Consider the following 17005-nt stretch of genomic DNA (forward strand, 5'->3'; position numbering starts at 1 on the left):
AGCTATCAGAGATCACCATTCCCTGTATTGCTAATTCCACATTTTAGTGAAATAAGCAGTAAAATATTACAAGTTTTTGTTTCCCTCTTGGTTGTTAAAATAATTGAAAGTTGATAAACTTTAAAGATCTTTTAGATAAAAACTTCCAACCATAATAATTGTGGGAAAAGGGCTGTGACCCTTGACTTTTAACGGTTTTAGGGAGCACAGGATATGAGTGGTGTTTCCCAGAAAGCTTTAGCTCTCCCAGGTGGAGTTTTCTGATTTCCATAGAAGTTTTCTGATTTCCCTGCTGTTAAAGAGCTAGCATTAAACCCTTTTCTCCTTAGCATAGTGGCTACATGAATTCCATGTGGGAGAGTCTGGTGTTCAGGGACTTTATAAAGAATAAGCATTCATACATTTTCTTTCTCATGTGAGAAGAGACTTTGTGGATACTGATTTCACATATTTATTAAAAGAAACTCCAAACATTTATAGTCTATAATGTACACAATCACCTCTAATTGTTGATAGCCAGTGGTAGTGAATGTCTTTAATAAAAAGCGGATGGTAGTAGTAACCTTCAGCAGCTGCTTACCTGTCATACCCTTCTTAGCGTATGACAAATTTTTATTTTGTGTGTACCTGATTAAAATTTTTGCTAATCAAGCTGCAGTTATTTGAAATTGTAACAAAATTGGAGTTCAGAGAATCCTTTGATTACCTGACTCAACCTCTTCAATTTAGGTAATTGAAATGGCACTTTCAATTTTAGGGGTGTTATTTTTTTCTTCCCTTTAATGGATTTTTGGAAAGTACAGTAAATGAGTGCAAAAATATTATGCAGATGAGAAATCATTTTTAAATATCTTCCTGGTGAGAGTTTGGTTCAGCAACATTTAGAAATTGGGAATTGGGCAATAAATACTTTGGCTTAATGATAGAAAAGCAGTTTTATATTGATGTCTGATGAAACCTTGGAATGTTTAATTCTTTTTGTTTTTTAGCTTTTTTCTTGTTCATTTTATTTTATTTGTATATGTTTGTAATTCATGCTGTTTAAAGTCATCTTAGGGAGTGGTTACATGTACATATTATGGCTTTTTAAAAAATTCCCTTTCCCTTTCCTCCCCCTCCCTCCTCCTCCTCTGATTCCCCAATCACTTTCTTCATACCTGGTGATACTGTTTGTCTTAGCACATTATGGCTTATAATATTTACACTGATTAGGGTTATTAGGTCCCTGTACATGGTATATATTTATTCCTCTCATTTCCCGTTTCCTTCACCCTTATCCTGCTCCTTCTTCCCTTGTACCATTTCCCTACAGTGTGAAATCTGTCCCCTGGTCCCTTTCTGTCCACCTTTTTTCATTTTCTTTGTACTTTGCCTCACTTAAATGAGGGATACCATATGGTACTCATGATTGTCTGTCTGATTCATTTCACTGAACATTATGTTTTCCAGGTGCAGTGAACGCTCAAGTTATAACTGGCCTGACATGCAAACAACTTGAGTTACGACCAGAATTTTAGTTTTAACTTACAACTGAAGTCTTAGTTATGACCCAAATGCCAGATGTTTGTGCTTCCAGATGGTCTCACATACAGATTTAACCTTAAAAGAGTTCTGGAAGGAACTTTTCTGTGTAGAGTTAATTGAGGAATCCTGGGCCAATGTCTTTCTCAGGACACTGAGATCTGCCTGGAAGAAAGTATGGCCTAAAATTATACAAGAGAAATACTTTGAAGGCAGTTGACTAACTGGACTTACAACCAACCCTTGGGAAAAAATTGAGTTCCAAACTCAAGGGTCCACTGTGCACCTATTTTCCTACAAATGCCTCAAAGTTGTCGTTATTCATAGGTAAGTAGTATTCCATTATATAGATATACCACATTTTATTTATCCAGTCACCTGTTGATGGGTATACAGGCCACTTCCAGAACTTAACTACTATGAATTATGCTGCTATAAACACTGACATGCAAGTATCACTATGGTATGATGATTTCAGCTCTTTGTGGAAGAGATGTAGCAGGAGAATAACTGGGTAATATGGAATTTGTAATTTCAGTCCTTTGAGAGATCTCCATAATGATTTCCATAATGGTTGTACTACTTTTCATCCCCACCAGCAAAGTCAGAGAGTTCCTTTTGTGTCAGAACCATACCAGCATCACGGGCATTTGTTACTATTTGATTTCCTAGTGATTGCTATTCTTTTTGGAGTGAGATGAAATCTTAGTGTTGTTTTAATTTGCATTTCTCTAATGGCCAGAGATGTTGAACATTTTTTCATATATCTGTTCGCCATTTGTATTCTTTCTTCTGTGAAGTGTCTGTTCATTCCTCTAGCCCATTTATTGACTGAGGTCTAATTCTTTTGATTTCTTTGTATATGGAATGCTTATTTCTTCTTAAGTGTTAGATTCTTACATTACTAGTCACTATTTGTATCCCTGAAGATGATAAGAATGAAGATTGTTTGAATTTAGGAATAGACTTTTATATTTTTGATATCGTTCTTAAACTTCCCCGAATAATTCTATTATTTCTGTTTTCTTATGTGATTCATGATTTACTCTTTATATATTTTTAATTTTCAGAACATTGAACCTTAAGAAGAACTTCAATCTATATATTCTGGCAGATTAGCTATGAGTACAACCTTTTTGCTTCTCATGTTATTGAAAGATGACAGCTCTTCTCTTGACTCTGGTTTTGCTTATGTGTCTGGCTGGTTGTATAATGTAACAAAGGAATATTTTGGGGACTGCTGAGGCTGGTTCTGAAGGACTCTAGCAGCTTCCCCATCTGTGTCTCTTGGAACACTTGCTCTTGAAACTCAGCCATCATGCTGTGAGGAAGCCCAACCAGCACCAGGCATCAGCACTTGGCCCCAACTGCCCTCCCAGGTGACGTAGCCATGCCAGGCAGCCATTTAAGAACTGCATTCTCCAGACCAGCTGGGCTGCTGATGCCTCATAGGGCTGTGGGGAGTCCACTCTGCCAAACTCTGCCCTCAGTGATCAATTTCTGAGACAAATACATGATTGTTTTTATTTTAAGCTTCCAAGTTCTGGGGTGAATTGTTATACAGCAATAGATTATAAAACAGCATGCATCTCCTGGATTAATTTCTGGACCAATGTAAAAACAAAACAAAGAAGTCAGAAAGATAGAACACCAAAATACTTTTTTTTTTGTTTTTTTGTTTTTTTTTAGAACACCAAAATACTATTATGATTTTCATTAGTGGTCAGGTTGGGGATTTGTCTTAGTTTGAGAGCCACATTTGTTTGCTCAGAGGAAACCTGAATTTGTCTACCTAAAGCAAAATTGAATATTGGATGGTGATCACTGCCAACCAGTGGTACAGATGAAGGTGAAAAAGACTAAATTTACTATGTTGAAGGTATTTAATTTGTTGAATAGGTTGGTTAGAGCAGGGGTCTCCAGTCTCTGGGCCACAAACTGGTACCCATCCATGGCCTATTAGGAGTCAGGTCACACAGCTGGGGGTGAGTAGTGCAGCAGTGAGGAAAGCTTCATCTGTATTTACAGCTGCTCCCCATTGCTCATATTTACCCTTGAGTTCTGCCTCCTCTCAGATCAGAGGTAGCATTAGATTCACTTAGGATCACAAACCCCACTGTGGGCCGGGGATTTAGCTCAGTGGTTTCACCGCCTGCTGCACAAGCGCAAGGACCCGAGTTCGATCCCTGGCACCAAAACCAAAAAAACAAAAAAACCCCACTGTGAACTGTCCATCTTAGGAATCTAGGTTGTGCAGTGAGGGTCTAATGTAATAATAGAAACAAAGTGTCCAATCAATGTAATGCTTTTGAATAATCCCGAATATCCCATCCCCTGTATTCCCTACCATTTCTACCTCCACTCCTCCATTCCCAATCCTGGTCCACGGAAAATTTGTGTTCCATTATCCTGGCTCCTGGTACCCAAAAAGTTGGGAACCACTGCACCAGAAGTGCAAAGATTAATGAGCATCACCATCAACTAGACATCCCACTTTACATTTGTACAGAGAAATAGAGAGTGTTCCAAGAATTTAATAGTATTTTAGGGATAATCTTTCCTTATGAAAATTGTGGAAATATGTCAAAGGTTAGATTATCAAACAGCAGAAATGCAATTGAGGAAACGTTATATAAAGTTTATCAGGACATAACTACTGTGCATGAATGTGTTATTTTCTCTATGTTTTATTTAGAGGCAAATTTGATGATACATTTAAAAGTCCAATTCAAGTTCATGTCTATGATGCTTACTGATTTACTACCAGCTCAATGGACACTTTTTTTTTGTTTTGGCTTTGTACCATGAAGTACAAATCTACCCCTAAGAACTTCCTTTGCATTTGTGTTAGTAATATCACTCAAACTAAGGCCCTCAAAGATGTCAGATACTTTCATCACAGTCTCTACTTCACCCAGAGGCCTTGTTCTTAAGAAATACTTCCTCAAATTAATTTCAGAATATTTCATATCTTTCTATTTGTAAAAAATATATTATCAATATTCAAATTTGCATTTATCTCTCTGTTTTTATAGAAAGATGGTGACTCCCCTTGGCACTGAGGACATAAAACATTGTTCAAAATTCTAGTATTTACTAGGGATCAAAATTTTGTGTTTCAGGGTGGGAAAGAAGGCATAACAGAAACCTAAGCTGGAGAGAAGAGGAACGTGTGAGAACTGTGAGATTGTGAGTTACTGATGCCTGAGCACATTAGCATCTGTGTGCAGGGAATCTTTAGCAGCCTGGGGGTGCTGGAGCCCATGGAAGAGGGAGAGTATAGCTGTGGGGAAACAGTGCCACAGAGTCAACTGGAGAACCATTCCCGAGTACACATTACAGGCGACGACTCTCCCAGGGATGTTGTCACTTTGCCTTTCTACACAAATGTTTTGGATATAAAACCCACTAATCTTTCAGTCAATCAGGCACCCGAGGAGATTAAGCATCCAGTTTACAATTTTGGACATTTGTAAACACCAGGCTCTCTCTGGACAGCTCATCAAGCAATGAATAACAATTGGTTTAGATTCACTCCTGGCACTCCTATGTGGGTGAGAAACAGAAATGATCATGAGAACTGGTGGGGAAACAGTGTGAGAAGACTCTGTTGCATAGAGCCAGGCGGCTGTTCCTTCTAGAGAAACTAATGCATAAAATATTGTGACCAAAGTTAGGTGACAGTAAGGGATTGAAATAAAAACCCAAAGATAGTAACTCAACCTAGTCACTGTGCCACAGGTGATTCTGGCAGCAAAGAAGAAAGAGTAGCTCATTAAAAATGACACTTGTGTTTACACCTTAGATACATTCACACAATCTGTACATAGTTATTAGAATGCATATTATGCCAGCCATCAGCAGCCATTAAAAATGAAAAATAGTATGGTCTTCACATGTATTTGTGAATTTTATGAAGCTTAGTTTTCATAGTTGAGTTCTTTCATAAAGTTGGTCTTCATTTATTCAGTAGCATTATTAGATCTTTGCAATGGGCCATTCATTGGTGCTTTCCTTGAGGTATGAGTGATCTAGATAAAGAGCATAGCTTAGAATACTAAAATTTGGACTTCAAATGTCATAGTAATACAGGAGCTTGCAAAGTAGTGTGTATAATTGCCACTACTCATTTTTTTTACTTTAAAAATTTATATCATTTTTAATTGACAGATCATAAATATAATTATTCTTAATCATATAATGTGTTACCAAAACAACAGAATAATTGTGCAGGAAATTCTTAAAAACTATATCTCATTTCATCTTTCTAAAGATGCCATGAAATTTGAGGCCTTGAGACCTCACTAAACTGACTAATAGGGGATTCAGGTGATTTCAAGGAAATACATCTCCCAAATGTCCCAGAGGTTTAGGGTGGTCTTACATCTGTAACCTGAGAATGTTCCTAATGTCAGTTGCTATTTATTCCTTCAAAAAGAGCTAGTTTCACAGAGTTGGACAGCATAGTTCAGAGTGATTGCTTTAACTAGTATCAAACATTCATGGAGTGCTTACACATTTCCGAAGTTAATTCATTTTTGTCCTCACTTAAGCATAGATATGATTCATATTTTATGAACAGAAAGATTGAGGAACTTTGGAGTGAAGTAACTTGCCTAGGATCATACATCTTAGAAGAAGTTGGATCAGTTCAAACCCGATCTGGACCAGCATCTGAATTCTTACCCAGTAGACTCTACAATGCGTGACACAAAGGCTCAGCTGTGGTATTTGATGGGGTTGCTTTTTACTCTCGGTGGAACTTCTAACTGATATTCAGCTAACTGTGGTCTTTGGTGGACATAGTTCATTTTGTTTCCCATCCCTGAGTTGTTCAAACTTCAGTCCACACTGCTGCCAGCATCTTCTTTACAGCGGGGAGCCCCTTATCCCTCATGGATGCAGCTCTTTGTTGTAGTGTGTCACAGAAGAGCCACACAGGTCCCAGGGATTTGATCATTTTCCTGATGCAGCCTCCCAGAATAGGAGGGGAGAAGGAGGCATTGAAAGGAAGGCTGTATAGATGGAGTCAATAAGCAGTCTTCATTTGAACCTGGGAACATTACCTTTCGCTCTAACACTCAAGCCTGTTGCTGAGATGGGTAAATGCAAACAGACTTCTAAATTCTTCAAAGAAGCTTGTTTTAAGGGATAACATTTAGGTCTATTCCACAGTTGCAGATACATTTTAAGATTTTCTCCCCTGCCATGAGGCTCCATTGCCTCTTTTAAATCAGAGATGTTAACTAGACCCAGAAGGGTTCTGTCTTGTGATACAGAAAATCTTTGTACAAAGTGTTATATAGCTACTTGCAAGTGCATATACAAGGACTCCCACAAAATAAATTATGTATGGTTACTAAGGAAACCAATGACCAATATTAAAAAATCACATTTGTGAAATAGCAATATATGTACCTTTTTATGAAGGCATTAAATAGCGTTATCTAGGAGTAGGCCTGATAAAATATAAAATCATTATGGAGATTAATAATGCTTTAAAATGCACAAAAATGGAGAGCATACAAAAACATCTGATCTCTGTAGTGATAAAGTTTTAGGAACTCTTAGTGCTACTGTGGTTGGTTGACTACATTTATAATGTAAAGTAATACTTAATTTCACTTATAGGTTAGTGAAGTTATAGAGGAAATATTTTCCATTGAAGTTCACCATGTCCTGAATTTTATCATGGACCTCCTTAGGTGACACATATTTATCTAAGTTTTCTGTGTCATCCTCTGCCTAGCAGATGGAATTTGGCCCTTATTTGTTAGTTTGATGGAGGAGATAAAATTTGTGGACAGACAGAAGGGGGTTTTGGTAAAAATTCTTTAAGTCTTACAAAATTTATTAGAAAGGACAGTGTACAGGGATTTTAAATTTTTGCTTCTAGCTTCAATTCTTCTACTAACTGTCTGGGTTACTTTGTGCAATGAAATTTACTTTCCAGGCCTCAGATCTCATCAGGAAAATAAGGAAGTTGGACAAGCTGATCTCTGAGGAACTATTTTGATTTCATATTTTATTATTCTAAGAATCTTTTCTTCTACTTGGTTCCATGTCACCCATATTTATTCCTGTATGATATTAAACAAGAACAGAAAAATGTCATATCATTTGCCAAACTATTTCCCCAGGACATCCTTTATTTCAGAATTTACCTTTTTTATTCCTCCAGGTATAAGAACATTACCTGAAACAAATGTTCTTTTCCTTGAATGAAGATATTTGTCAGGTAAAATAGAGTATGCACAAACCTAAGAGAAAAGCAGACTTCAATATAGAAAAAGCTATTTTCTTGACTAGCTGATTTTTGTACCTTTTTTCATTGGTTCCCTTTTTAAAAATAATTTCTAATAACCTGACTTCTTTTGTGAGGAACCATAAATGATAATGATGGTGATGGTGGTGGTGGTGGTGGTGGTAACAGTGTTAATGATGATGACAGAATAAAATGGAAACAAATCAAAGAAAATTACCCTGTTACTTTACTTCTCATTTTAACCAAGGCCAAAGAAATATTTCTTTGTGATGTCCCACAATGGATGGTCCAAACTGAAGCCCTCAAAGCCACAGGGAGATCAGAGAATTTAACCTTGTTGAAACCCAAATATTGGTCAGTATAGAGGATTTAGGCATGATCTCGTCTTGTGGCTCTTGTTGAACATGAAACATAAGTTAAAATGATGAATGCAAATATGATATTGTTAGCACAGTGCTTTGTACACATGGAGCTTGAGGGAAGAGCAGGAAACTGGATATCCCGCCCCCCTATTTTTGAAATTCTTTGCTTAGGGCTCAAGGAATTGTGACTTTCCTGGGTTCACAGTAGAATATATTCTTTTAGTCCCTTCAAAACCTTGGGATAAATATCCACCAGTAAAAGTTGTCTTGAATCTCACTACTCACTCTCCTCTCAAGAGCCAAGAGATTTTTCCAGAAAGCATGCAAAGGCCACAGAAAACGGTTTCAGATTCATTCTTACAAATCTAATGTTTTTCCCCTTTCAAGCAACCTTCACCTCTCTAACTTTCATTTTCCATTTTTTCCTTAGGTCCTCTGACAAGCCAAATGAAACTAAGTCTGACTCACCAGGATACTTGTGAATCGCAGAAAAGATAATTTCTGGTTTCTTCATTTGGCATGTAAGGAAGTTGCCACTACATCCTAGAAATAAGGAAAAAAAAAAAAAACAGGGGAAACTTAAAAATCAACAGCTTTTTTCTGATGTGTCAGAGAAATGTCACAGGGAAAGACATTATCCTTAAAAGAAAGACAGGCAAATGTACATCATCATGACTCAGAAGAGCAGAAACCTCTTTAGGAAGTAGTTTGTACCTGCCAAAGATTAAAACTAGACCCATACCTGTCACCCTGCACTAAACTAAGATCAAAGTGGATTAAAGAGCTAAATATCAAGACAGAAACAGTAAACTTCCTGGAAGATAAGTTAGGTAGAACTCTCGATGACATTGGCATAGGAAAAGACTTTATGAACAAAACTTCAGTAGCACGGGAACTAGCACAAAGAATCAACAACTGGGACTTCATCTTATTAAAAAGTTTCTGCACTGTCAGAGAAACTACCAACAGAGCTAAGAGGCAACCTACAATATGGGAAGAAATGTTTAGCAGCTGTGCCTCAGAGTAAGGACTACTATCTAGAATATATAAAGAATTGAAAAAAATCAGGCCCCCAAACTCAAAGACCCAATTCAAAAATGGGCATCTGAAATGAACAGACATTTCTCAGACAAAGAAGTAAAAACAGCAAATAAATATATGAAAAAATGTTCAACATCACTGGTCATTTGAGAGATGCAGATGAAAACAACACTGAGATTCCACCTCACCCCAGAAAGAATGGCTGCTATCAAGAAATCAACCAATAACAAATGCTGGTGAGGGTGTGGAGAGAAAGGAACCCTTCTCCACTGCTGGTGGGAGTGTAGACTGGTGCACCCACTGTGGAAATCTGTGTGAAGATACCTCAAAGAACTGGGGTAGGGGAATTTAAACCATAACTGATAAATTTCTTAAGGCTTAGGCAATTATGAGAGTTAAAAACTTCAGGGAGTCATATGATACAAGTACCCACACTTTTGTGAGGTTTGCCTCTAGAATCTCAACAGGGTTTCACAGTGTATAATCAAAGGAAAATCTCCTCAGGGACACAGAAAAAGAACCATTTTAAAATATGCCAGAGGATTCTATTTTCAATAAGCCCTACCCTCAAGAGAAGACCTTTTTTCAGAAAACTAACTGTCATATTATCATAGCCCAACTGACCTGAGGGGAGAGAAATATTTAACTCTAATCCCCTCTAGTCGTCCTGTTCCACCCAAGAGAAACAGGTTAGTGGACTTGAGAAGTACTTATGTAGTTCACAGCCCAAGGGCATAGGATTTATTTACAGAGAAAGTCATAATATAGAACTGTAAAACACTTTCTACCCATACCTTACTATCATATCACAAAAGGTTTATGTAACAGTTAAACTGGATTGCCAACTTGAATGGCTTGGGCACCACCCAGGGGATTGGTAAACCAAATACTTGGTGTATCTGAGTGAGTCACAGAGGTGTGACTTGTGGTCTATAACTGATTCCTTTGACCCTTCCTCCCTGGTAATGTTTTCTACTTGGCTTGTTGACCATTGTGACTAAGCAATGTTGTTCAACCATGTTCTTCTATCATTATAATTCTGTCTTGGAAATAGATGACCGAAGACTGAAAATATTGAAACCATGAACCAAATAAACTATTTCCTACTTTAATTTATGGATGTCAGGTATTTAGTACCAGCACTGAAAAATCTGACTAATAAAGAAAATTGATACCAGATAAATGGGGCCATCTCTCTGTCTGTACCTGACCATGTGGCTCAAAAGCCTTTGGAATTGGTTTTCAGAAGGAATTTCAAAAGTTTTGAAGATGTGGGCTAGAGAAGAACTCTAATATTATGAACAGAGCTTGACAGCTGATTAAGGTTGAAGTTCAGAAGACTAGAATTCTGCTAGGAATGTGGACAGCAAAAGTCAGGCTCAGGAGAGTTCAGACAAAAAGGAAGAAGGAGACCTCTATAAGGAAGTGAGCTAGAGTAACAATTTGTTACTAAATAGTGACTAGAGTAATGATTTGTTACTAAATAGTTACCAGAGTAACTATTTTTGTTACATTCTGGCCAAGAATTTGTTTCCATTCTACCCATGCCTTAAGACTATATTAGGGTGAATATAGGGGCAACAGACTAATTAATTTGGCAGAACAAATTTCAAGGCAGCCCAGTGTTCAGGCTGTAGCATGAATAGTGCTAATTGCTTTTAGCCAGATTTATAGTGAGAATATGGAGTGAAAAGCATGGCAGAAATATTTGAAAAACTTAAAATTTTCACCAAAAGACACCACATGAAAATTGGGGCTAAAGGAACAGTGACTAATGAAGAGATTAGCACCATTAAAAAGAAACTAAGTACTTTCAATTGGGACAAGAAGATTGATGTCTTGAGTGTATTGCAAGAGTCAATAAGAACTGAGCTAAGACAGGCTGAAAAGTATGAAATTTTCATTGGAGAAGAGAGTCTGTGGGTCCCCTGCTTAAAAAGGGCCCCCCCAGGGAATTGGTTTCCCAGGATTCATTTCACTGTGCTCAGCCATCCAGGTACTCAGAGGCTGCTGCCACCAGGGTCCAAGGGTTGCCTAGTTACAACTGCGGCTGGCATCAGACCTTGTCATTGTCTACATGATGTTGGTTATTCAGGAATGCAGAATATAAGAGTTGTAAGATCATGGAGGCTTCTGCCCAGATTTCAAAAGAAGACCACAATTGCTCATGCCTTTGTAGATCTATAGCCTTTACAGTGTGATTTTATATCTATTTTTCAACCCTAAGCAGGCTCTTTGTGGGTTATTTTGACTAGTGGAAATAGTAGAAGGCATGATGTGCCACTCCTAGGCATAGTTCTCAGGAGATCTTGCACATAACTGTCTAGTGATAGTCCTCAGGATCTTGTCTCTGCCCTAGAAAAATGAGCTGAGTTAACTGTTATTCTAGTTGAGCTTTAAAAGAGAGAGAGCTGCCAAGATCATCAAATTGCCTCCTCCACCCACAGCTGAACTCAGATGAATGAGAGATCCCAAGAACAAAGAACTGTCCTGCCAAACTGAGCCAAGTTGTTGATCTGAATAGGAGGAGCTAAATACATGATAGTGTTTAGAGATCATAATTTTCAATGTGGTTTGTTGTGCAGTTTTACGGTTATAGTACATATTTGATACAGTTTTGTCTTCTGTTATGTCGTTGGGCAACACAGTTATTTTGAAATATAAATTTCTTTCTCTATTAATCGGTATGAAAAGACTGTCCTATAAGGTCAAAATTGAGTAACAAGATGCATATGATGGGACAGAGGAGGAAACTCAATATCAGCTAGTTATTACTATTAATTTCTTTCTCATCATGACTCTGCTATTATCAATAAAGCTTCCAGGAGAGGATTTTTGCTTTTTCTGATCTGTTAGTTCTTAGCTTTCTTTTTCAGTACAAATAAAACCCAGACTTCTGCTTTACTGGAACATATTACAGGTAACAATCCAAAATTCTGAAATCAGATTTTCAGAGTTCAAATCCGTGCTCACCTGTTTTCTACCTAAAAGGACATGGGACACTTGATATTTTTGTGCTTTATTTTCTTCACCTCTCACATGGTTTTATAGTACTGTGTACTTCTTTCAGTTGGGAAGATTAAGTGACACACATTTAACCTGCTTGGAGTAATGCTCAGTACCCAGGAAGCATTCAGAAGCACTTGGTAAATGTTATATATTATTTTTAATATTATTCAAATTTTAGCATCATCTAGGGAGGGATTGAATCCCAGGACTACACCATATGAAATTCTGCAAGTGCTGTAACAGAAGTACCCCGCAGGCCAGTAGCCATTCACTAGAGTTTTGCCATCTGGCAGGCAGCTGGCAGATGCTTCAAGTCTTTCCATACTGTCATAGTGAACTACTGATCCAGAAATAACACATTGAAAAGATTCAAAGGGACTCAGGAAATAGGAAGCGGGAGTGATCCTTTGCACTGAGGCAATGGCACTAGCTGATGTGGTTATGGATTGGGATATAGACTCTAAATGGAGCAACAACAAACAAAACAAAACAAAACCCCATTGCCAATGGTATGAAGGTGGGCTAGAGTTCATCTAAGTTAGTATGAAGGTGGGCCAGAGTCCATCTAAGTGAAGGGGTTTGAACCTGTAAGATGAACAATAACACTGTCTGAAAAATCCATTGATACAATTTTAAATGACACTCTACAGTTAGTGGTAAAAATGTAAGGAAAGGACTTTGTATGGTGTTAATAATAATGGGCTTTCTGGTTTGATAGAACTGGGTTTGCTTTCTTTTTCACTTAATTGCTATGTGAACTTGGGTAAGTTTTTTCATATCTCTGAGTTTCATTTTCCTCAATTGTAAAACTATGATAATTCCTCTCTAATAGAGCTAATAAAGAGATTAACTCACCTATGTGGAATGCTTGACTGGCACCCAATAGTTAGTTAATAAATGTAAGCATTTTTGTTATTACTGTTATTAATTAGCGCCATCTGCCAAAATTTTTGTTTCCAGAATCTTATTCTTGGCTTTGCATTTTCTGTTGCTTTGTTTGCTCTGTTTTAGCCTTTCAATTCTCTTATGCACTCCACAGAACTTTTGATATCTGACCTTTTAATGGCCAAATAATGACTGACACAGTACAACTCATTGATTGCCTCCTGGGCTGACATTGACACTGGGAATCTGCATTACTTTTACTTGCTTGTTCAAGGCTTTAATTTCATCATATCTTATCCTTGTCAGCAGATATGGGATCAAAGAAAGCAAGCGAGACCAAAGGAATCATTCATGGATGGGAAACGATGTCAGGAAGCCAGAAAGAAGAGGCTACAAGGTCAGGGAGAGCAGGGAGCTCGGGTTACCAGGACAAGGAGGCAGGAAGTGAGGTACTAACTGGCAGTGTCCTATGAGTTTTTATCTGAAATAAGCAGACATATTTGCTTTAAGTGTTTTCTGCTGTGAACTAGTTTAGGTCCATGTGGGCTTTTAACATACGGAGAGAATTTAAAGTTACTTTATGTTTAGATATTTTCAGGATCATTTTTTCTACTACTTTTTCCAAGTTAACTGTGATAGTCTTTTTTTTTTTTTTTTTAAAGAAAAGCACGTTAGACTAAAGGAGATTTTTCCTCCCTTAGGGGTTGATTATACAAAGCATTTTTTTTCTATGTAGCTGATTTAATTTTTATTCCTCTTCACTTTCATTCTGCCACACGCATCACTTCTGAAACTGGATTTTTAGTTTGGGTGCATAGTACCGTGTTTATAGGTTCATTGTCATTAAGTTCAAATTTCTTCACTTAGTTGTAGGTGCCTGGTAGTTTCTGAGAAGAGTATAACTTTTTTAGAATGTTGATAGAGCAAAAAGAGGTCTTCTCATAAAGAGAAAGAGAATGTGCAGGTGGTATTTAGTGAACCAAAAGCATCACCCTTCCATAAACAGGTAAGATTCCTGCAATTGGGTTCAACCAACATCACTTTTAGAGTACCAAAATATCCTGAGAATCAAATATTATCATTTAGGTGAAAATCTAAGATTATTATAAGATTTATGATGTTTGTGGTGGCTCAATTAAGATATAATGAAATGAATAAACATAAAAACAGATGGACTAGATATAAGATATAATTTTCTTTCCATTTCAAGTATATTTTTGTCTGTCTACTAGTAGTGCTTCAACTGCATGGTCAGGGGAAATACAAATGTAAATGTAAGTAAATATAAATATAAATTCCTTTCTTGTTTATTTCCCTTGCAGCCTTACTGGGAATTTTGGAAATTATGTAGTTTTGTTCTTTATAGTGTTCGTAGACTAATGCAATAATAACATATAAGGTCACACTGTCTTATATCAAAATACATCATTTTAAGAATAGTTCCTGATAATATATGCAAATCCTAAGATAGGTTATAATGATGAAGTAATGCCAAGTTATAGTTGGGCATGATGGTGCATGCTTGTAATCCCAGTACTCAAGAAGCCGAGGCAAGAGGATGGCTGTGAATTCAAGGCCAGCTTGAGGTACATAGCAAGTTCAAGGCCAGTCTGAACTACACAGCAACACTGTCTCAAAATAACAAATTTTACAAAGGAAAGAAATCATACAAATGACATAATTTGGGCAGTTCCTACAGGATAGGAACTGTCCCTTACATGTGTTCTTGAATTCTTAATCCCACTTACAGAACACATTTAAACTAAGCCACCTGCACACTTTTGCCTATGCAATAAGTGACATCACTGTTTTATGTTTCAGTTTCTTTATTTATAAAATGGGGATATCAGTAGTGGTCTTTCAGAAGGTAGTTTTGAAGTACAAATATGATCATTCATATCAAGCTATGGATTTATAATAAATGTGTCTTGGTTACTTTTCTCATTGCTGAGACCAAATATGCAACATCCAGAAGTTAAAGGAGGAAAGGTTTATTTTGGCTCATACTTTATAGAGGTTTCAGTTCATAGTCAGGTGGCTCCAAGACAGGGTGACATGGTAGAGAGGCATCACAGAGGAGAAACAGTCCATGGCATGGCAAGCAGGAAGCAACAAGCAGCTTTTCCCCTTCTATCCCATACAGGCTGCAAACCTTTCAGGTGGTTCCCCTGACACCCAGGGTGGGCCTTCTAATTATCCACACCAGGAACTATGTTAAACCAATCAGTGCACTAATTTAGTTATCACACACTTAATCCACATTCACATACCCTAGATCCAGCCACCTCTGGAAAGTCTCACCTAACATGAGGCTTTGAGGGAACATCTAGATACAAGCAATAACAAAAAAATAGCTATTATTCCTATTATTAATTTACTTTGTAGTTGATTTATATATAATTGCAAATGGATTGCTTTTGTTTAAGGATAAAATATGAAGTCTCAGAGCAGACTGGAGTTATAATTCAGCTGGAGATTGAATTGGTGCTAATGAGAGAAGAGGAAAATAAAAATATTAGAAATGCTACAGTGTTTAGGTATTTCTGGAGGTTGTAAATGAACTTTCTCATTTTAATCATATTGCAGAACTCTGCTTGTAAAAACTGGAGTTTATATCTCTTTGAAAGTACAATTTTAGTCCTCCAAGCTTGATTTAGGGTAATGACTGAGTTGGTAACATTCTCAGCCTAATATCTTTAGTCTAGAGTATACTTGGATTTTAGATATTTAGTTTGAAGGGAAAACCAGAACATATGATCACATTCTGTGATCATTGCTGTGTGTTGGCTCATAATACTGAGGTATTAATAAACATATGATTATGAGGTGTGGTAGCTCGTAGATACAATGTGATTAAATTTTAAAAATAAATTAAAATAAAAGAAACAGCACCATTGATCCTCCAAATATTCTCTTTCACCTCAAACACTCTTATGCCATTGTTCTTGCCACTTTGCGAAGCCGTTCTGGAGTTTTTCTTTGTGAATATTTTTAGTTGTGCTGTTGTGGCTACTTCCATGTCCTAGATCAATTCAAAATATTTACCTTTCATGGTCCTTCTGATTTTGGGGAAGAACTTGAAGTCACGTGGCACCATAACCAGTGAGTAAGTTGGAGGAGGACACACCGTGATGTTCTCACTAGCCCGCCTTTCCATTGGATGACACTCAGCAGCAGCATTCACTGTATTTTTGATCACAACTTGTAAAGACACTCAGGAAAGAGGACTTCAGAAAAATGACAAGAATGATGGGATATGTGTGTGTGTTCAAATTGAGGTGAATATTTTGAGGGAGATTAATGACAATGTGTTTTTAATGTAATTTTAAAAATGTAAACATTCACCATGTGTTTCAATTATACTTTATATAGACGTATTTTATCCTAGTGTGCAGGTTAAGTCCCATGGAAATATATTGTCTCTGCCCTGCTTCCATCTGCCAGACATAGAGGCCATCTTAAAACTATGAGGAATGGGTACCAATGCAACCTAGAGAGGGATACAGGTAACCCTTGCTTCTTGATGAGATTACGGTCCTAGAGCCTTGGCAAGATTCTGCAGGAAGAAGTGAGGAATTTAGACTGAATAGTCAATGTGGTGTCTGGGAGGCTGGACACAGACAACAGATCTGCAGGGATCTCAGCTTTGTAGAGCATAGAACCTGTGATTGGTGAGAGAGAGAGAGAGATGACCCACATCCATCTCTGTCCACATCCGTGAGGACCTTGACCAAAGACTCTGAATGGTCACAGTGCCTCAGCTGATGCCCATGTAAGAGCAGGCAATGCTGACTCTTAACATAGTGGGGTTGGCTTCCCAGACCCAGCAGTCATCTGCTTCCTTCAATAATTAGAGCAGTAGCTCGATCATCTAATTGGGGGCTTTTCACAAAAACCCACACAGCACCCCCACCCAGCGGGG

The 17005-nt window shown here is 37.5% G+C and overlaps 1 long non-coding RNA gene across 2 annotated transcripts in view; it reads left to right on the plus strand.

Annotated features, from left to right (window-relative positions):
* Positions 1–12182, plus strand: part of LOC147829554 (uncharacterized) — a 74877-nt gene extending 62695 nt beyond the window's left edge. The window contains exons 1-3 of one of the 2 annotated variants that reach the window (XR_015448990.1): positions 456–1848; positions 4644–4710; positions 8579–12182. This is a non-coding gene — a long non-coding RNA (uncharacterized LOC147829554). Of the gene's footprint in view, positions 1–455; positions 1849–4643; positions 4711–8578 lie in introns of those variants that run through there. The other variant, XR_015448989.1, reaches the window with a different exon arrangement.
* Positions 12183–17005: the final 4823 nt, after the last annotated feature.

Source organism: Heterocephalus glaber, unplaced genomic scaffold, assembly GCF_053883595.1.
Source record: "Heterocephalus glaber isolate CG9 unplaced genomic scaffold, H.glaber_assembly_v1.0 deba00000594, whole genome shotgun sequence".
NCBI lineage: Eukaryota > Metazoa > Chordata > Mammalia > Rodentia > Bathyergidae > Heterocephalus > Heterocephalus glaber.